This window comes from Gopherus flavomarginatus, unplaced genomic scaffold (genome assembly GCF_025201925.1).
Source record: "Gopherus flavomarginatus isolate rGopFla2 unplaced genomic scaffold, rGopFla2.mat.asm mat_scaffold_86_arrow_ctg1, whole genome shotgun sequence".
NCBI classification, from domain to species: Eukaryota; Metazoa; Chordata; order Testudines; family Testudinidae; genus Gopherus; species Gopherus flavomarginatus.
Genome location: NW_026115170.1, coordinates 203,930 through 226,494, shown reverse-complemented (window position 1 = coordinate 226,494; position 22,565 = coordinate 203,930). Strand labels below are relative to the sequence as shown.

The 22,565-nt window shown below is 50.1% G+C and overlaps 1 long non-coding RNA gene across 1 annotated transcript in view; it reads right to left on the bottom strand.

Annotated features, from left to right (window-relative positions):
• Window positions 1-3,446: 3,446 nt before the first annotated feature.
• Window positions 3,447-22,565, bottom strand: part of LOC127042661 (uncharacterized) — a 170,543-nt gene continuing 151,424 nt past the window's right edge. Inside the window, exon 3 of the long non-coding RNA XR_007772006.1 lies at window positions 3,447-3,644. This is a non-coding gene — a long non-coding RNA (uncharacterized LOC127042661). The remainder of the gene's footprint in view (window positions 3,645-22,565) is intronic.

Sequence of the window (22,565 nt, the reverse complement as noted above, 5' to 3'; positions counted from 1 at the left end):
AAAGGCCTGATCTGTAAGTGAAGTTTTTCCCACACTCAGCACATGTATTTTTTTTGCTTTTCCCTGCAGATTTCCTGCTGTATTCTGGTTTCCTTAAGGCCCTTCTGAGTTCCCTGACAGGAAATAAATTTATCCATTTTCTCCCCTGGCTGGTTTCCCTGCTCTTTTTCTGGTCTGTGCTGAACCTCACACGTTATTGCATCACCTGCTGTGATAGAGACAGAAACCTCAAACAGGGATGGAAAGGGGAAGGCCAAACCAAAACAAGTGCTGGAGAGAGGACAAATAAAAATCAGGAACGCAGCTCCCCCCAACAGGAGAGAGGAGGGGATCAATTCAGCCTTCACATCCCATCCAACTTCACAGGGGGAAGGGAGAAAGCTACTGCCCGGTGTCTGCTAGCATCTATAGGAAGCCTTGAGCTATATTTACCCTGCGGATGCGACCCCTGCTATGGACAATAATGAACTGAGAGACTTCCCAAGAGCTTTGTAGGGCATCCTAGATGTTTCCTTCAGGCACTTACAGATTCTGAGTTGGTTTAATGTTTCCTCATCTGTGCGGGGAGATCTCAGGATCTCTCTTTCCTCAGAACCCTGGAGCTCTGGGACCCATGGCTCTTCCCCTTGTTCCAGCTGGGAGATCATATCACGTTGGAAAACCAGAAACTCCGCTCAGATGAAAGAAAACAAAGGAGTTCAGTTGATTTCATACAACTTGATCATCAAAAACATTCTGTTAATTTATCTTCAGTGCTTAGTGTGACCTAGTGTGCCTGGGGCAGTCCTCACTGAAAATGCCAAGGTCAGAGCAGGCTGAAAAAGGGAGAGCAGATGTTCCCCATACTGGTGGTTAACACTGAAGTTAAACTCACTGACCAGTCACAAACTGTGCTTCTGATCCCACACACTGGTTAACGAGACTCTGAAAAAAGAAATCACACGGCCCCCTTTATTGCATGACAGTTCTCTGACTCCTAATCAGCAACTAGGTCCCGTACAGTGAGAAGTTATTTTAAAACTCTGCTCACTGTGATACAGCATGGCCAGAGGGCAGCAGGAGAGTGATCCTAATTGGATCCAGGAAGTGGGTGGGTAGAAGGTTAGCCACATTACCCAGGTTTGGATCTCATCCAAAATAGCATGCTGCCAGCCAATCCTTTAGCAGTTAAACTAAATGTTTAGAAGAAAGAACAAATGAAAGAATGAAGTTAAATTCCATCCTTCCAGACAATTCTTTAGCATCTAAACTAAAGGTTTCAAAGAAAGAAAGACAGAAAGAATTTAAATGGAAAAGCAGTCAGATACATTCCAAAATGGATATATCAGGTTCTTAGCAGTATTGGTGAGTTGCTGGCTTGAAAGTCTGTCTGGAACGCATCCACAGCTTGGATGGCTCATTCAGTCCTTTATTCCAGGGTTCAGTTTGTAGAGAAGTTGCTCCAGAAGTAGGAAGGGGGATTGAAGACAAGATGGAGATGATGCAGCTGCGCTTTATATTCCTTTTGCCATGTGGCTTGTACTTCCTGTGTCCAAAACACAAGCTTCACAGCACATGGCATGGAAAAGCTTTGGAGGTTTCATTACACAGGCAAACCCCGGCATGTCTTGCTGACTCAATAGGTGTATCCCCTTGGTCCATAGGTACATTGTACAGCTGATGACCCTCAATAGCCAACAAACATGCTAGGCAAAGTTGATGCCAATATGTCTGGGGGTGTCACCCAGAAAAACTGCACAAGTCTGGAAATACAGATATACCTTACATATCTGTAACTCACAATACAAAAGTGATAGAAACATAGAAACAAAATTATCATACTTGGCAAATCATAACATTTTCACTGACACTTTACATGGCATACCTAGCATGATTCATTGCAATTTTATCAGATTATATTATTTTATTATTAATACCAAAGTGTCTCACAATTTCATGCAGTCTCACTCTTGCTAAACTAGTGAATTCCCAGGACCAGTTCCCCAGGTCCTTGAAGATGCCAAACATTGTGCTTATGAGGGATTGAAATACCCACATATCTGCTGGGAACACACACACAGACACTGTGTCAATCTGTACCCCTGTGTTCACTCTTCTAGAAAATTATGATCAATTTTGTACCCAGTATGGCTTGTGAGGTATCATTAGAAAACGCATAACCTACTGAATATTATCCTCCTGTTAAAATGTGTAGTAACACTGTATGTAAAATTGTGAGATTTTACAGTATGATATTACTGAAAAAGTTACAGTTCTGGGGAACACCCACAGACCAGTTCCTCAGAGACAGCAAGGCAAACAGCTGGTCAAACAGCCATTCTACCGCAGGGGGAAGATGTGAAGACATTAAGGGCTGGTCTACACTACGGGGGGAAAACGATCTTAGATACGCAAATTCAGCTACGTGATTAACGTAACTGAAGTCGAATATCTAAGATCGGATTACTCACCCATCCTCACCGCGCGGGATCGATGTCCGCGGCTCCCCCTGTCAAATCAGCAACTCCGTTGGGGTTGGTGTTGTTCCGGAATCGATATAAGCGCGCTCGGGGATCGATATATGGCGTCTAGATGAGACGCCATATATCGATCCCCGAGCAATCGATTTTAACCCGCCGATACGGTGGGTAGTCTAGATGTAGCCTTACATTCCATCACAGGGACCTATTGAGGCTGTTGTGGAAAACGACCACAGGATTAATATTTGAATCAGCTCAGCCTGAGGCTCTTTTCTTGGTTACAAGCACGCACGGGGCGACAGCTATTGGAATACTGTTCCCGAGCTAAAAATCACACAAGCCTTTTACAGCTTAAAACCACAAACAATGACACATACGTTGCACGTTAATTTCCTTATTTGGAATATATTGCAAAATATGATGCAGGTCAAAAGCAAGCTGAAGAATCAGTTTTCCATATTTGGCCTTTCCTGTTATTTTTATTACACCTGGTGATATGGGAGCAAGACTCTCCATGTCTCAAGAAATGTCACTACCAACCTAGGCCATTTTCACATGCTGAGGTGCAATCCAGATCAGCGAGGAGTTGTGTCATCTGTAATCCTGGGTGAGATTCAGTGTTCTGCTGCTGGAGCTCCCCTGTCTGGATACTCCCAGCCAGCGTTCAAGGACGCACTGAGTGTCTGTATGATAAGTAACCCTGGACTGGCAGCTCTGACTCCAGCCGCCTGCTTGTTACACCCCAAGCACATTCTGGTTTGGGTAGAGAAGGCTCAGGGTTTGAGAGAAGGCTGGGGGTAGGAAGCTTCTCTTCATTATGCTGGACCTAACCCCAGTTTTACTTGAGTAAAGAGGAGATATTTGACATTGTGTGATGCTGCTCCTGTGCTCTGTTCCCAAAGTGTTCTGCAGCAGAGGAGGGTCTCTGGTAGGATGTATGTTACTGGCCTATTGGGGTGATGCTGAAACAGGACAGGGTACAGATGGCATTGTGGGGGTGGCATGAACCTTCACTCTTCATTTCCCCTTCCAAGAACAGAAGGGACAGGAATCCTTACCCAGCAAGACCATCGTCTCATAGTTCCCCTGCATGACATCTCTGTAGAGGGCTCTCTGAGTGGGGTCCAGCAGAGTCCCCTCTTCCCTGGAGAAATACACAGACACCTCCTCGAAGGTCACCGGCCCCTGAAAGAGCAGGAGTCCAATACTCAGTACCTGCTGACCCACTCACAACCCCACTATTCACGGAACAGCAGCACCAGGGAAATGGAAGCTCCGGGAGGCACATGTTAACAGAGTCCCACCCCACCTTGCTTACAGCAGCCAGGAGGCATCAGAGGGTAGAAAGAGAGAACCTTTGTGTCTCCCATATGACAGACAGAAGCAGGGTCTTCACATTTATCACATAGCTACTAGCCAGAGCTTAATATAGGAGATGGGGCTGTCTCTGGACCCTGACAGTGGCTCCCAGGTAGGAATCCAAGCACTCTCCAAATAAAATATATGGAAGAAAGGGGAAGTCATTCAGAAAGAATAGAAGTTAGAAGGTCAGAATTGTAGTGCCCATTAACAAAGGTTTAGAGAAAATAGAGCCTATCAAACTAACGGGATATCCTTATTGGATGAGATCAAAAGTTTGGTTGCAGCTAATAGTATTGATGTAATATACCTAAACTTCCGTAAGGGACATGACTTGATTAGCACAATATTTTTACTAAAAAAAACTAGAATGATACAAAATAAACACGGCATACATTAAATAGATTAAAAACTCTGATAGTAAATGGGGAACCATGATCGAGTGGATTTCTTTCTAGCAGGTTCCTGCAGGGATTGGTTCTTGGCCCTGTGCTATTTAACATTCTTATCCATGACTTAGAAGAGAGTACAAAATCATCACTGATAAAGTTTACAGTTGCCACAAAGATTGGGGTTGGTGGTAATTAATGAAATGTCAGTAGATTCAGGCTCCATCACTGAGAGTCTGGGAAGTTGTCCCAGCCCTGGCTGGAGGGTTATTTCCTGTTCCACAAAGAGGGGAAGTTCCATTCCCAACTCCTGTGCCTTGAAATTAGGACCTATCTGACACTACACCCCCATATTCATCATAGTGGTATGATTATAATATGATTAGGACATAATTATGATCTATTTTGTAGAAGATGCATCATGTGTGGTGTCACTGGAAAAGTTCTGATTTGCTGAATATGATTATCCTATTTGTGTGCACATATCATGTTCGTAGTATCTGAAGTTATGGATATTGACTCTGGATCTGTATTTCAAATGTGCTTACTCTGGGTAACACCCACAATGACCCTTTCAGGTACAACAGTGAAGAAGCCAGACAGTGCTGATGGCTCAACAAAGACAATGGACTGTGGAAGAGCTTAGCCTTCCTGTGAATGTTTCAGCCAGCCTATGAGTCATGGCTACTATGACTCAGCAGGGCCTGTGACCAGACCACATGACACTAAACTCCATTTTAGTACCTGTATTTTTCCACAAACTGGACTAGGAACTGAGTTTGGAACAAAAGGTTCCCACCATATGGAAAAGCTACATAAGGTGGGGTGTGACATCATCTCTTGGCCTCATTCTCCACACAAGAGAACTTCTGGAAACACCTGAGAAACAAAAACGGATGTGGGGGAAGTGCTGCTCCCAGGATCAAGAGATTTCTAGCTTGTGTATGGAAACTTGTGGGACTGCTTGTACCATCAGTCAGGGTGAGAAATTGCTAATTCAAATTCTATCCATCTAGTATGTTAGGCTTAGTCTGAGTTTTGGTTATTTGCTAAATAATCTGCTTTGATCTGTTTGTTATCACTTATAATCACTTCATCTATCTTTCTGCAGTTAATAAACTTGTTTGATGCTTTATCTTAACCAGCGTATTTTGAGTGAAGTGTCTGGGGAAAATCTCAGCTTGTTGTGCACATCTGTCCCATATCGTGGGGAAGGGGAACTACATTAAGGAGCTTTCATTATAGAGATCCCTGTGCACTATAAGATGGTATCATTCTGGATTTATACTGCAGCAAGTGTGCAAGGTTGGGGAGTGGGAAATTGGCTCTTGTCTTCTATCTGTCCTTGAGTGGCTTAGGTAACGCACTCAGGTAGCTTAGTTGGCTGCATGGCGCCACCTGCTGTTGTGTTGGGTGATAACAGGCCCTGGAGAGGCTGGCGAAATCTCCAGCAAAGCAGTGTGAGAAGGGCCAGCCCAGCATGAGGATTAGAGGACACAGCAGTTCCCAGAAGCTCCTCAAACTGCCTCCTGGGGGTGACAACCCATCACGCCCTACACTACACAAGTCTCAGCAGGTTTGTCACATGCTGTCCCCTCCCTTTCTCCACCCGAGATATTTCCTGCTTCCCACCACCTCTAGCAATTCCCACCCTCTTATGCATTTACTACTCCTCAACCTCCAAGCAGAGCCCGCCACCCTGATAATTTCTTACCTGAGCCAGCTCCATTGCAGCCATTTCCTTGCCCCTGGGAGGACGAGATGATCTGCAGCGAAACATGGATGTTATTCTCTGGCCTGCCGGGGTGAAAAGGGCAAGGTGTGAGAATTCAGACTAGGCTTTTGTCCATTCCCCAAGCCGATTCCCCCCAGCTTTTCCCCTGCTAATGCACATTCTAGGTTCTAGCACACTGTGAAGCACAGAGTGACCTTATTCCTGTACAGGCCTAGCCCCCTCCCACCAGGGTGTAACCCTCTGACACATGGGGAAACCCTCCCAGTAACAGTCTCTCTCTTACACGTATCAAGTTTGCGGGCAACACCAAGCTGGGAGGGATTGTAAGTGCTTTGGAGGATTGGATTAAAATTCAAAATCATCAGGACAAACGGGAGAAATGATCTGAAGTAAATAGGATCAAATTCAGTAGAGACAAGTGCAAAGTACTCCACGTTGGAAGGAACAATTGGAGGCCAGAGAAGAGCAGAAACAAAGGAGTCACTTTGGGGGATTCTCCTTGTCATTGTCCCCAAGGCAGCTGTCTCAGGTTTACAAAGGGGTTTCATGTTCCAGCCTTTATACAGTCTCTCCTGGGAGTGCCCCTTTCATGGACTGGGAATAGTTTTAGTTTTTGGTAGTTAACAATCTTGGTTTATTGTTCATCTAATCAGTATGTGTGGATTGAAGTGTGTTGGAAACTCTGTTTGGGATAACAAGCTGGTGCATGTCATTTTCCGCTGATGAAATGACAGACTTCATATGAGCTTGGGTCGTTCAGTAGCGTGCTGGACAGTGCAAGATGCACATTTCTGGGGGAAAGTTGAGCACTTGAGAATTTGCTGGTTTTCTCCTGAGGTGTAATTCATGAGTGGCTGTCTAGGAGCACTCAATACTATGTAGCTGGGAGTGAATTACATGCTGGAGACTGTGTGTTAATTGGCCAAAAGGGGCTGTTCTCGCGGGAAAACAGTGGAAAAGGCACCCCATGCTGGAGGACTGAGGGGACAACTATTTAACAGTCCAGATTGTACTCTGGGTAACATCACAGACACTCATTATGACAGAGCCTCTTACAACACAGAGAAAGGAAATCCATGTCCCAGAAATCGAAGACTCCAGACAGAGGGCAAGTGTCCCTGGCACTGCTTCTTGCTGACAGAGAGGTTCAGAGACAGTGCGAGAATCCTGGGGAAGCTGGGAACAGGAAGCATGGGCTGGCGGGGTTCGGTGGAGAAAGGGAACAGGAAGGGCAGGGATATTACTGAATCCAGGATCTCAGCAGTACTAGATGACAGGATAGCACATAGTGCAGCCCATTGGAAAACACAATCCCAACTATACATACAAAATGATGGGGTCTAAATTAGTTGTTTCCACTCAAGAGATGGATCTTGGAGTCACTGTGGATAGTTCTCTGAAAACATCCACTCAATGTGCAGCAGCAGTGAAAAATAGTGAACAATGTAGGAAATAATTAAGAAAGTGATAGATATGACAGAATGTCTCATAGATCATATTTGTAAAAACAGCAAATAAATCCATGATACACCCACATCTTGAATACTGCATGCACATGTCACCCCATCTCAAAAATAGATATATTGGAATTGGAAAAGGTTCAGAAAAGGGTAACAAAAATGATTAGGGGTATGGGACAGTTATGCCAGACTTAACCCCCAGTTTCACTTGAGCAAACAGGAGATATTTGACACTGTGCAATACGGCTCCTCTGCTCTGTTCCCAAAGTGTTCTGCAGCAGAGAAGGTTCTCTGGTATTATGTGTGTCACTGGCCTATTGGGGTTATGCTGAAACAGGACAGGGTACAGATGGCATTGTGGGGGTGGCGTGAACCTTCACTCTTCATTTCCCCTTCCAAGAACAGAAGGGACAGGAACCCTTACCCAGCGAGGTCACAGTCTCATAGTTCTCCTGCATGACATCCCAATAGAGGGCTCTCTGAGTGGGGTCCAGCAGAGCCCACTCTTCCCTGGTGAAATACATAGCCATCTCCTTGAAGGTCACCAGCCCCTGAAAGAGTAAGAGTCCAACACTAAGGACTTGCTGCCCCACTCACAGCCCTACTATTTGTGGCAGAGAAGAGTGAATCAAATGGAAGCTCTGGGTGGATCATAGTCAGGAGAGTCCCACCTCGACTTGGCTCAGAGTATCCAGCAAATGACAGGGTGAGGGGATGAAGAGAGAGCCCCTTATCTCTCCCAGCATATCCATGACCCCCCTACTAGCCACTGACTGATACAGGAGATGGAGCCCCTAGCAGGGTCCAGGGAGAGCTCGCTGGTAGGATGCCCAACACCCTCCTCATTGTGAGGAGCGGGATATGAAGGGAGAGGCAGCTCCAATAAGCCTGACTCATGGGTGTCCCCTTTATATCTCACAGCAGCTGATGGTTAATGAGGTCAGGCTCCAGCACTAGGAGTCTCGTCAGTTTGACTGGCTCCATGTAGGTGGGTTATTTTCTCTCTTCACAAATTAGGGCATTTCCACCTCCAAACCTCCTGGGTCTGTTCCTAGAATCTAGGCCACTTAGTAAATAACTCCCAGCAGGTCTGCCACACCCTGGCCTCCTCCTTTCCCCACGCTGTGAATTTCCTGCCCCGCTCCAACCTCCAAACCAGACTCTGCAAACCTTCCCACCTCTGGTGTATTTGCTCTCCCTTTTCTCCAGCAGGAACCCACCAGCAACCCCCCGATAATCTCTACCTGGACTGACTCCACTGCAGCCATTTCTCTTCCCTGTCCCACGGCAGGCTGGGATGAGCTGGAGCAAAACATTCTGCAGCCTGTCTGGGGGAGAAGGGCAGTTGTGGGCGTTTCAGAACCGGTTTTAGTTAATTTCACATCACAATTCCCCCAGGCCCTTTCCCTGCAGACAGACACCCTAGATTCTGTCATGCTGGGAAATGCTCAATCTGTTTATTACAATTTAGACCTGGCCCCTCCTGCCAGGCTAAGTCCACAGACACATTTTTAACCTCCCTTCTCTCTCCCCTCACTCCTTCTCTGAACACAAGGCGAGAAAAGAGCAGAATCAAAGCAGTCACTGTGGGGGATTCCCTCAGACACTGACCCCACGGCAGCCACACCCCAGCAGGGGGAATATGGAGTCAGGAACTGGCTTTTGCTCTGTCTGATCCTTGTTTTGTTCACTGGAAAGTGGTTCTGCCCCAGGATGCAGCAATACATGTGTCTGGGTGGACTAGAGAGCTGGAAATCTCTCCCCCACATTCATTTCTCCCACTGCCCCTTTCAGTCTCTCCTTCCCCTGTCCTCTCTCCCTGCCCCTCTGGCTCGGACAGTCCCATTCCTGGGGGCTTTGCTCTCCCATGGCTGGATTTCCTCCTGGCAACCGCTAATGGGAGGAGAAATGAGGTGGTGTTGTTTGTGCAGAGTCACTTTCTTGCCAGACCCTAGGACATTCCCTGAGGTCTTTCAGTAACCTGGACACTCTGGGTCAGAATTTAGTAGTAACAGGGCCCAGGACAGCCCTAGGGGGCTAGGAGCAGCTGCAGAAAGTAATCCCCTGGGCCGGGCAGAGAAAAAGCTTTAATTAAGGTCACTTCCCAGCACAGAGCCCCACTGTGGGAGCAGCAGCTGCCAAGTCTGGTCTCCCAGATCACAATGGAGGCTGCAGCATCTGACCCAGGAAGCTGAACCCCAATATCCTGAGCAGAGAGGGACAGAGTGTATGAGCAGCTTCCCTCCTTTAGCTCTCTGGGGAGAGCAGCTAATGGGAGCCCCTCCTCACAGGGAGAATGGCTGATCTCATTTGACCCACTGTCCATCTGGAATCACTCCTTGTCTTTCCATACAGTGACTCTGGATTAACAACGGTCTCAGTGACACCGGATTTCAGAAAGAATGAGTTCAGAACACTGTGGGAAAGACGATCGTGTGGCAGTGCTGACTCCCTTCCCACCTCCCTCACCCCCGCAGATCTGGGACAAGGACTGGGGGCAAAAAATTTCCAAAGGGAACCGAAAGTTCCTGCAGTTTTCAAAAGAGGAGAAAAGTAAATTCTGTGATTTCACACTAACAGTGTTTGCTAAGTGGACAGAAAGTTATCACAGTGACAGGGCACGTGACTGGGGAATGCACTTGGTGACCTGGTGACTAGGAGCCAGGACTCTGGTTCAACTTGACCAGAGAGAAGGATCATGGTTAGCAGCAGCCCCCAGACACCCCCTAGTACCCAGAGCCCAGGCCCCCCAGCCAGGATCCCATCAGATATTCCCTGGGACGCAGCCCCAGAGTCCCTGGCAAGGGACCCCAGATACCCCTCAAAGCCCCACCGGCCAGAGAACCCCCACCACACCATGATTGCCAGGTTGGGAGTCCCAAAGGGTTCCCCCCACCAAGAGCCCTCAGCAGCCAGGGACCCCGTTAAAGGACCCCCTCCCCCACTGGGAACTCAGTCCCTCACTGCCTGCCTAGGAACTTCCCCATCCTCCAGAACGATCTACCTTGACATTTGCCTGGACCCCTCCTCTGCCCAGTGTGACCCCTGATGCTTTTCAGTGCGACCCATCACTCTGCTTCCCTGGCATGCCCTCACCTAGTGCCAGGGATCCCCTCCCCCAGCTCTGTGCACTGGGCATGGCAACAAAACCAGGAACCAGCGGTGGAAGCACAGACAGAGCCCCTGGCACAGAACCAGGCTCCCTCTAACCCTCTGTCCCGCCTCCCCAAGAGACACCCACCCCCACTGTTCTGCAGCCACCAGGCCCCCAGCGATACCCACCTCCAGAACCCATAGCCTCAGGGATGGGCACATCAGAACCACCACCTCCGAAAACCCCAAACCTCCACAACCCAACAACCTGACTAGTGTACCCCCTGCCCAGCCACCCAGAGGCCTCCCCCTACCACAATGCCCCTTCAGCTGTAATCTCTCCACACAGACACCTTCCCTGCCCCTGCAAGTGTTACCTCACAGAGTGTGAGAAGTGGCTAGAAAGTTAACACCACCTCCTGCTGGCCAGTCACACAGGCAGAGGGAGCCTGGGGAGTGCTTCTTTAACAGGAGAATGGAAGGCCTGGAGGGCAAGAAAGATCCACGGGCTGTCACTAGCAAATAATGGCCACCATGGATCCACCCCAGAGGCGGCTGCATCTTAGCACATTGGGAAACAACCCATCATATTCAATTAGAAATAAAACAACTAGAGAGAAGTGGGGTAAATGTTTGGGGTATTTTATATCAATCTTTGACACACGCAGAGAGAACCCTGTCACAAACGACATTTGATAAGATGAGAGAAAACCACCAAGATCGGAGGGGATTTGATGTTGCTATTAAATAACTAGTGGAAAAGGGGGACTGTTGGACTGGATTTTATATGACTGTCCAATACATAAACAGAATGTGGTGGTCCCCCCCGGCCAAGGGGCAACCATTCACGTGAGCAGCTCAGAGCCCTTTGAGGAGCTGATTAAAGGGCGGGGAGGAGCTGGAAGGCTCCCTGGACAATGGAAGGGGGCCGCAGGGGAATTGGGAAATTGGGTCTGGGCATGAACTCTGCCTCCAGCTGCCTGACCCCCCCGCCCATCAATTTCCTGCTCTGCGCCCGCGCCTCCCACGCTCCCTGTTACTCCCCCGCCCCGCTCCAGCCCCGCCCCCAGCGCCCGGCGGAACGTTACGGCTGGTCCGGGCAGGGGGAAGGGCAGCGGCTTCAGCGGCTGTTACTGGGCATGCGCAGTGCCCGGGATTAGCACATTGCTATGGGGAGGGATTTAATACACTGCTCCCCCCAGCCTGGCCTGGGGTCCGCCCCTCCCCCCCACTCGACGGCCGGGCCCCGGCCCCCCCATCCCAGCGGGGCGGGCGGGCGGATCCTCTTGCAGCTACACTGGGGCCGAGGCGCCTTCAAGGCTTCTCCCAGGCTCCCTGGGGCAGAGTCACTTTCCTGCCCCCCAGCATCTCTCTTTCCCCGGGGGCTCCGGGTCACAATGTCCCACCGCCCTTCCACCGCCTGCAGCTCCGGCTTCTCCCCTCCCGCCCCCGTCAGCCACACCAAGGGGAACCCCCGGGCCCCAGTCTCTGTCCCCACATGGATCCCAGGGGGGTCGGGGGCAGATCCTGGCTGTAGCTGAGAACAGCAGCTCTGCTCCGGCTCGGGCAGCTCCAGCGCTGCTGGCAGCACGTGGAGAACCAGGGAGCAGCTGTTCAGCCCGGGCTTGGCGTCACAATGTGCCAGAGCCCCGCCCCCAGGAGCTGCCCCGCCTCCGGTCTGTACCAGAGCCCCGCCCCCAGGAGCTGCCCTGCCCATGGGCTGTGCCAGAGCCCCACCCCCAGGAGCTGCCCCGCCCCTGAGCTGAGCCAGAGCCCCGCCCCCAGGAGCTACTCCGATCCCGCTCTGTGCTTTAGCCCCGCCCCCAGGAGCTGCCCCGCCCCTGCTCTGTGCTGGAGCCCCGCCCCGAGGAGCTGCCCCGCCCCCGAGCTGAGCCAGAGCCCCGCCCCCAGGAGCTGCCCGCACCTGGGATGTGTCAGAGCCCCGCCCCCTGGAATTTCCCCATGTTGGGTCTCTGAGCTTTGTTCTCCTGCCGCCTTCTTCCCAGCACCCCCTGCTCCCTTCCTGTGTCTGCAAACACCCCTCCTCCCCCGGGGCCGGCTGCAGTGCTCGCTGAGGCTGACTCCAGTGGCTGAAGTTGCCTCCATCTCTGCTTCACCTGGAGGGGGAGAGACAAAGAGAGGAGATGGTCCCAGGGTGTGAAACCAGAATCAGGGGGCAAGGAAAGAAGGACTGTTTGGAAAGGTGGGTTTTTTGTGTGTGGGGGGGGTGAGCCAGAGGGATTCAGAAGAAGTTGGGCAGCAGAGGCTCAGGGAAATTGAGGGGAACATCCTGTGTGTCTCAGTGTTGCCCAGGGTTTGTACAGCACCTTGCATAATATGGGATCTGATCTCAGTCATGGTCTGTGCAGCACCTGGGAGCCCTGATGTCTGTTTCCTGATCACAGGCTCTGGAATGGAGAGAGGGAAACCTCAGCACCTGAAGGTTAATGCAGCCCTGTGGCAACCCCTGCTAGGGTGATCCGACAGCAAATGTGAAAAATTGGGATGGGGGTGGGGTTAATAGGCACCTATATAAGAAAAAGACCCCAAAATCGGGACATCTAGTCATGCTAGTCCCTGCTGTTCTCATAAGGGGTCGGCTTAGAGAGGGTTTGGCTACACTTGCAGCTGTCCAGCGCTGAGAGTTAAAGCTGTCTTCCTACAGCTGTTAAGGGAAGCGCTGCAGTGTGGACACACTGACAGCTACCAGCACTCTGTCATGGCCACATTTGCAGCGCTGTTGGGAGTGGTGCATTATGGGCAGCTTTCCCAGCATTCAAGTGGTTGCAATGTGCTTTTCAAACGAGGAGGGTGGGGTGGAGTGTGACACGGAGCGTGGGGGGAGACAGAGCGAGTGGATTTTTGGCAGCTGACACTGTCTCAGCTCCCTGCCTGGCAAGTTCAAGCCTCCTCCCCCACCCCTCTCTCATTCACTAAATGCAAATAGCCGCCTTTGTTTTTTTCTCACAAACCAGATAAGTCGCTGATCTAAACAGACCCCCCCCCCCCCGTGCCCACCCGGCTGCTTCTCTCCCAAGCAAACACCAGCTGTGGGTGTTCCAAAGGGATACCCCAGCCACTGCTCATTCACTGCAAACAGTAAATGTGTTTTTTTTTATATAAGCAGCTCCGGGAGCCTTGAGCTCACACACAAAACAAACAGAGGCATCCACCCAAAACAAAGAGTGTTATCTCTACTTAAAGCATTATGGGAAGGTTCCGGAGGTCAGTGACAGTGTAGTAAGATTAATCACTGTTTACACTAGCACCGGCAGCTCTGCATCACCAGCTCTGTTCTCTTTATTCCTCTCGTCGAGGCTGGAGCACATGCAGCACTGTAGCCAGGGAGATACAGAGCTGTATGTGCCTTGCCAGTGTGGACGGGGAGTAAGTTACAGCGCTGTAAAGCCACCACCTGCACTGTAACTCTCCAGTGTAGCCAAGGCCTGACTTGTAGTAATAATAGCAGCCAAGAATCCGGTGGCACCTTCTAGACTAACAGACGTATTGGAGCATGAGCTGTCGTGGGTGAATACTCACTTCGTCAGATGCAACAATAGTCCCATATGGGCTAGTGGTCAGGATTCCTGGTTTTCACCCAGGTGGCCTGGGTTCAACTTGTGGTGTGGGAAGAGTGCAGAGCTTTTGCCCAGAGTGGAGGCAGGAAATGAAATGAACAGGAAGGGATCCTGAGAGCAGTGGAGTTAGACAGTGTAGGGAGGGGACCCCAGAAGTGGGGATGGGCAGTGGTTTGGGGGGAGATGAGGGAAGGATCCCAGCAGTGCGGGAAGTTGACAACCTGGAGAGCACAGGCCTGGAATGGGGACCTGTGAAGAGTGAATGTGTCCCTCTAAACCCATCAACTGCAGACTAGGCAGGCTTGGAAGAATTGTGTATTTGTTGGTAAATGTCAAATTTCTGTGTAAACACACAACCCAATGGCAAAATATTTCCATCAATAATCATCAAATTGACAGATGGGCAAAGTAAGAAACATGCTGCTGAGAACTTATCATGTTGTAGGAGCAGCAGTGATCTGTATGCTCTGTATAACCTGTATGCTCAAAAGGTTCTGTTAAACTCCCCCAGCTTGTGTCCTTTCCCTCTTTGAATGCCTGTGAAGTGGCTTTCCCACTCTCCTTTGTACCTCCAGTGAATGCCCTTCACCCGGCCCATCTGGCCAGTGGTTCGCTGTGTTACATTCTATTGCACCTCAGGGAGGACTTATCTTCATCGCACCGTCCATCGCTGCGCTGTGGGACACTTACCTTAAAGGATCCTGACATCTCCACTGCCAGGCCTGTCCTGGGAGCGTGAGTATGAGTGTGACACCCTCCCCCCATCCCTTCTTTTGAGCTTAGCTATCAAGCTAATAAATGTGCTGCTTTCTGCCAAACTCTGGGGGGGAGGGGCATTATTAGTCCTCTCTAAGCTTACTAACTGACCCAATTTTGGGTAACACAAGCAACATTGTTTGATCTGTTATTGTACCAAAGGGGGAGATGGTTGTCTATAAAGGAGGGTGAAGACTAAATGCCTCTGATGAGAATGGGATTTGAACCCATGCAGGCAGAGCATAATGGGGTAGCAGTCCATCACCTTAACCACTCGGTCACCTCATCTGAGCTGTCAAAAAACGGACAGGAGGAGAAATCTAAGGCCGGCAGAGATAGGGACACTAAGGAGTTTTTAAATACTAAGCGAAAGCAGGGTCTGAATGAGCTCCCCTCTCTCACCTAGTGAGGAGCTGGGGAAAGACTTCAGGAACAGACCGTGTTTGCATAGACACACCTACTCTGCCTAGCTATGCAGCATGATGGGGCCGCTTCCCCAAAATGACCAGTTTGGGATGGTCTTGGGTTACAAATGACTTTAGGATTGAGTGGAATGAAATGTTATTCTCCTTCCTGTATGAGTGAAGGGCAGCAGAACATACCTAGTCCGTCCTGATGGAGGGGTAGGTGAGTGAGGAATAGCTTTTATTGGACTGCAGAGAAGTGATTGAGGACGTCACCCTAAACCAGTGGTCCCCAAACATTTCACATTGTGCCCTCTTAGCCATGGCTGTGGCCCCTCGGAAGCCACGGTCAAGAACCGGGGCTGGGAGGAGTGGGGCTGTTGCTTGCTGGGGTGAGGGGTGCGGACAGGGGTAAAGGGGTCGACGCCGGGCTGGGAGCCAGAGTCTCAGGCTGAGGGTGGGGTTGGGGAAGAGCTGTGGCAGAGTGGTGCTCCCTCCCTGCCCTCTATGTGGGCTGGCTCAGGTCCTGAGGTGCCCCCATGAATGTTCCTCTGTGTCCCCCTAGGAGTCGCACCCCACATTATGGGGACCACTGAACCCTACTCGCTAAGCCGGGGCTAGTGATGCCAAACCCCCGGGAAAGGGAGAACAAGTGTGGGGGCCCCAGCACCAGAACCATGCCCCTACCTTCTGTCTGTGGCTCTACCCCCTTCCACCCATGGCCCCATCCACTGTCACTTCTGTTCCACCCCTTCCCCCACCAGCCCCACCCTATCACTCCTTTACCCCTGCCCCGCTGTGGCCCTGAGACCAGAGAAGCTCTGTGCCCCTGCTGCAGCCCCCGGGCTGTAGCAGGGAGTGGGAGCTCCTCCAGCCCTGGGGCTGACATAGGGGAGACTTTTCCAGGGGGACCTAACTTGGCCAGGGCCCCTGATCATGGGCCCCACTGTCCCCTTGGCAGTGCAAGGTTTGGGGAGGCTGAGCCCCCTTGTCATAAACAGATAGCTAAGGGTTAATGTTCTTTTACCTATAAAGGGGTAACACCAGTAACCTAAAACACCTGACCAGAGGACCAATCAGGAAACAAGACTTTTTCAAATCTGGGTGGAGGGAAGTTTGTGTGTGAGTTCTTTGTTCTTTGTCTTGTGTCTGTGGCGTCTCGGCTATGAGAGTGATTTTTCTATCTCCTGCCTTTCTAATCTTCTGTTTCCAAGTTGTAAGTACAAAGATAATAAGACAATAAGTTTATATTGGTTTTTTTTGTATTTACATGTGTGTAGTTGCTGGAATGTTTAAATTGTATTCTTTTTGGATAAGGCTGTTTATTCATTTTTTTCTTTTAAGCAAATAACCCTGTATTTGTCACCTTAATACAGAGAGACCATTTTTATGTCCTTTTCTTTCTTTTTATATAAAGCTTTCTTTTTAAGACCTGTTGGATTTTTTCTTTAGTGGGGACTCCAGGGAATTGAGTCTGCAGCTCACCAGGGAATTGGTGGGAGGAAGAAGTCAGGGGGAAAATCTCGTTGTGTTAGATTTACTAGCCTGACTTTGCATACCCTCTGGGTAAGGGGGAAGAGAGATTAGCTATCTTGGTACTTCTATTTCCAGGACTGGAAACAGGGAGGGGGGAGTCCCTCTGTTTAGATTCACGGAGCTTGCTTCTGTATATCTCTCCAGGAACCCAGGGAGGGAACACCTGGAGGGGAGGAGGGGGAAGGGAAATGGTTTATTCCCCTTTGTTGTGAGACTCAAGGCATCTGAGTCTGGGGGTCCCCCGGGGAAGGTTTTGGGGAGACCACAGCGAGCCAGGCACTGTATAAATCCCTGGCTGGTGGCAGCTTTACCAGGTCCAAGCTGGTAACTAAGCTTGGAGGTTTTCATGCTAACACCCATATTTTGGACGCTAAGGTCCAAATCTGGGAAAAAATGTTATGACACCCCTCCCCCCTGAGCCTCCATTACGAGCCGCCCAGGCTACCACTGCTCAGTGTGTGGCCAGTCTCTGTGTTTTCTGCTGCTCGTTCTGGGGAGCCTGGCCGGCCTTAGGGGTGGTGCCCCCCGATAGCCGCCCAGGGCTCCAGGGGTCAAAGGGCACCGTGTGGCAGTGCAAAGGTGCTCACTGCTCTCCCCTGCCCCAATGCTCCTCCATGGGTCCATAGAGGTTTGAGGGGAGTAAGGAGCAACCCTATGTGCTCCATGCGTCCTGGTCACTTTTCCCACTTGGGCTGTGCTGTGAGGGGAGCATCAGAAGCTGCTGCTCTCTGCCCTCCCGCTATGCAGCCCGGCTGAGGAAAGTGACCTGGATGCAGGGAGCTCGGATGATCTCACTTCTTGCCCCCACATCCCACAGCCCCTAGGGGTGCCCAGATGAGCAGCGTTCCAGGGAGGAGTGGGGGGCAGCAATGCCAGCTGCTCCATGCACACAGGTCAGTCTCCCCATGTGGGTGCAGGAGGGGGTGCAAGGGTTTCTGTGATGCCTATTCTATCAATATCGTCACTCAATACCAGGCACTCAAATTCACCAGTCTTAGTACTTAGACGTTTAGCGTTTGTATTTAAGCACTTCTAAAATGTGTCCCATTTTAGCTGTCTGCTATTACATGATGTAATTGAGGGAGACTCTTTCATTTCACTGTTTCTCATCAGAACCTACCTGTACATTATCATCTTCCATCCTCTCCACCTTACTAGGCTATAGAGAATCCCTGTGAATAGTTCCTCTCCTAACGGATGTCTCTGTCTGAACCCTGTGCTCCTCAGCGCCTGTCGGCTTTCCCCAGCTCTGAGGCTGTGTCTACACCGCGCACCTTACCACGGTGCAGCTGTGCCACTCTAACCATGCCATTGTAAGGTGCGCTGTGTGGCCGTCCTTATCGCTGAGAGAGAGCTTCCCCGGCAACAAAGCCAAACTACCTCCAATGAGGGGCAGGAGCTTTGTCACCGGGAGCACAGCTCCACCTATGATGCGCTGTTCACACTGCCGCTTTTCATGGCTCAAATTTTGGCATTCGGGGAGTGTTTTTTCTCACCGCAGAGAGACAAAATTTTTAGCAACAAAAGCCGAAATTAAAAAAAACTCCTCTGCAACCTATTTAATTTTACCTTTATACAACCTTTATACTGCCTCCAGTTCTGGTATCCTCATTTGAAAAAGATGTTGTGAAATTGGAGCTAGGGCAGCAAAGAGCCACCAAATGTTCTGAGGGCTGGAGAAAAATGCCTTCCAGTGAGCTATTGAAAGAGCTCAACCTGTTTAGCTTATCAAAAGAAGATTGAAAGGTGATTTCATTGAAATGTTGAAGGGCCTTAATGGAGAGAAAAGATTGGGTATTTACGGGCTCTTGAATGGAGCAGAGAAAGGCATAACAAGACCCAATGGCTGGAAAGTGAAAAGAGACAAATTCATATTACAACTGAGGCACAATAGTCAACAGCGAGGATGATTCACCACAGGAGCAAGCTACCAAGGAAAGTGGTGGATTCACCATCTCCTGATGTCATTTAATGAAGACTAGATGCCTTTCTGGAATGTGTTTGCCCCCAAAGTAGCTGTTATGTCATACAGGAGGCCTGTGATATGCAGGTTAGATGCTCTAATGGTGTCTTCTGACCATGAAGTCGACTAATTTCTGAAAAACTGAGTGTAGCATTGGGAGCAGCGTCTGATGTTTTCCTGTCTAGCCGGCTTGCTGCCTAGAACGAACGCTCCTTGAGTGGGGTGATCCACAGGGAGTAGCTCAAACCTCCAAAGTGCCTGGCCAGGGGCAGGACATTAGCCCAGCAAGGGAGGGGTGTGGCAGTGACATCACAAAGGCCTTTTGCAGGACCTCAGACTATTGGTCAAAGGTGGTGGGGAGGTGGTGACCTCACAGAGAGATGCTGACATCAGCCAGGCAGGACAGGGGCGAGGGGCCAGGGAAACCTCAGAGACCTCTGTGGCTTTGCTTCAGCACGTTTCCTTCTCCAGGTCTCTCTTTGAGGACTGAGAGATTATTTGGGGTCATGGACGTGAGCGCCAGGAGGAACCTCTTTCGAGTTTCCTCCTTCCCTTGTAGTGATTTTACTAGAAAACAGCCGTCCCTGTTTAGAAGGTAAGAGCCTCCTGGAGGTTTGAAACCTGTTCAGTCTGATCTATCTGGTGACAAGTGAATTCTAGGCATGGAAAACACGAGCTTAAGGAGGCAGAATTTTATTGCGCACCTGGGATTTTGTCCCTTAGAATCGCTGGGGACATTAGGGTTTGTCCTTTTTGTTTCACCTCTTCCTCCATCCCTCCCTCCTCTTCTTCTCTTGCTTCTTTTGTCCTTTCTCCTGTTCCCTTCCCAACAACAGGACGGAGGTGTGTGTGTGTGTGTGTTGCAGGGAAGTCCTCTGCAGCTCCCACTATGGAAGGTCCACCCAAAAATGTGGGACTGAAATAGTGCTCGGGCAGTGATCCCCACCGGTGACCTGGGCCATCCTTTGGGCTCTCTGGTGAGAACCCTCAGCCTCCCGTCCTCCGTCTCTACCCTGATTGGTTGAGCAGGGGGATATTGACAGGGAGGAGACTCAGGTCCTTGTTGTTCTCTTTTAAGATCAAGTAAATAAGTCAGAACCAGTTCTATCTTTGATTAATTTTGCTGCTTCTCTGCATTAATTGTCTCTGAGCAGTTGATGATTCCCTCTAACATTGCAGTTCTCCTCAAATACTTGCTGAATAATTACTGTCACTGTTGTTGGTCTGGAGCTCATCTGAGAGCACAGTATTCAGGTCATTCAATGTCTGAAATTCAAGATCCGATGGTTTGTTTGAAAATCAGGGCTCTTCGGTCCTATTCCCAACACTGCCTCTGACGGGCTGTGTGACCTAAGACAAGTCAATTCTCCTTTCTCAGCCTGAGCTTCTCCCTCTTTCAAGTAGGGATAATAATGATCCGCTCTTACCTACCTCATGGTGGGTGAAGGATGCGGATCCATTTGGGAGTGTCACTAGAAGTAGTGCATAATATGAAGTTTCCCAGATTATGACATAATAGATTAGCTGAAATAGTCTATTTTATTTGTATTTTTTTATTTTGAAATTGTTAATAGTAGCAACGACTTAGCTCAGATTGAAGCATCTTATCTAATGGTTGAGATGTAAGTGTCTCCTCTTTGTGTGCGAGGAGACAATTTAACACACTCTGACAAAGAGGAGATGCTTTTGTTTTGCAACAAAATATTTTTGCAAAGATCTTTCATCCCACTTGTTATGATTTTGAGAAACAAACTGGTTTAGTCTAAATGGGATTTTCGGACAGAAACGGTTTGAATGAAATTTTCCCACCATCTCGATTCCTGGGCTCTGGGGTGTTTTCATCTGTTAGAACAGGAGTCAGAACTGGTTGCTTCTCTTTCTGGCTCTGCCATCGCCTTGTTGTGTAGGCCTTGGGTAGGTCACTTCCCTTCTCCCATCTGTCCAATCGGAACAGGAACAGTTCTCGAACTATGGGCAGTTTAGAGCCCAAGTGAGATAAGGGGTATTAAAGCCCTCTGTGAAGGAGAAAGGGGAGTTTCACAGTGTTTAGCACCAAGGAATTCTAAAGTTTGCTAAAATGTCTAGTCTGTGGAAACAAGAAATGGTCGGGGCCAAACTTATTAACCACTGCCTTTTTAAAGCCCATTCAAAGATGTGAGTCCCTATCTTTTAGGTACCTGTGGTTCTTTGCCAGCAGCAGAGAAGAGGTTCCTGCCTCCGTTTTTGTGGCCTTAACAAACCAGGTGTTGTGCCCCAGTTCTCGTCTGAGACCCCTGAAAAAGAACATCTTCCCATCCATGAACAAGACAGGACCTATCTTTCAAAGGGGAACAAAAAGACCTCTGGGACTTACAGACTAGCTAGCCTGACTGCCATAGCTGGAGAGATCCTGCAATACATTCTTAAACACTCAGTTTGTCAGCAGCACCTACAGGATGATTTGGTTCTTATGACTAGTGAGCGTGGAATTGTCAAGAACAAATCATTCCAAACCAATCCTCTTTCCTTCTTTGGCAGGGTTCTGGGCCTGGTAGAGGTGAGTAAACAATAGATGGGATCTAGCTTGGTGTTACTAAGGCTTTTGACACAGTCCCATAGGACATTCTCAGAAGCAAACGAGGGAAATGTAGTCCAGCTGCAATCAGTGTAATGTGGGTGCAGAGCTGGTTGAAAGCCAAGACTCCAGGAGCCCTTCTCCATGTTTAGCTGCCCAACGGGGAGGGTGAACCTAGTGGGTCTGGCAGGGATCAGTCCGGTGTCAGGTACTATTCTATATTTTCATGAATGATTTGGAAAATGGAGTGGAGAGCATGCTCCTAAAGTTTACAACTGACACCAAGCACTTTGGAGCACAGGATTGAAATTCAAAACACCCTTAACAAATTGGAGACTTGGTCTTCTTGAGCCAAACTCCATGGTTAGGGCTCTCTCTCTACACTGGGCTGAAGTGAAACCCCAGAGCCAAGCACTCCTCCTGGGCAGTGAGCTCCGACCTTGAATGGTCAGATGCTGCTTAGCACTGTCAGAGCAGCTTTTGCTGGGGGATTCTCCCAGCACTTTCCAATAGCGGGAAGGTATGAAATCCCCATTTGACTGCTGGGGACAGAGCCCGAGAGTGGGGAGCAACTTGCCCAAAGTCCCCAGAAAAAGGAAAACAACCAGCAGAGGAACCAATAGGAAACCCAGCAATGGAACTCAGGAGTCCTGGGGGTGTGCTGTGGTGACCAGATGTCCCAATTTTATAGGGACAGTCCGAATTTTGGGGTCTTATCTAGGATCCTATTACCCCCCACGCCGTCCCGATTTTTCACACTTGCTGTCTGGTCACCCTAGGGTGTGCACATGTGTGGGTCCCAGCTGCTCCCTGCCCCCCTCATTGAAGCAGATGTGCAGGGTTACTGCCCTGGGAAGTGCAGGGCACCAGTGGATGTGGGGTTGGCTGGAGGTAGGGTCTGGCTTCAGGCAGGGCAAGGGCTGCGTGGCTGGCTGGCTTCAGGCAGGGGGGTGCATCAGGGGTTGGCTGGAGACAGGGCAGGGAGGATGCGGCTGGTGCAGGCAAAGCAGAAGGTGCAGGGCTGGCTGGAGACAGAGGCTGACTGCCGGCAGGGCAGGGCAGGGGGTGCAGGGCTGGCTGCAGGCAGGGCGTGGGGCAGGGCCGGTGCAAGGAAGTTTCATGCCCTAGGCGAAACTTCCACCTTGCACCCTCCCCCCCCCGCACCCCTGCCCTGAGGCGCCCCACCCGTGGCAGCTCCCCCCTCCACCCTGAGGCTCCCCTCTTGTGGCAACTCTCCTGCTCTGCCCTGCGGCACCCCCGTCGCCCGAGCTCACCCCGA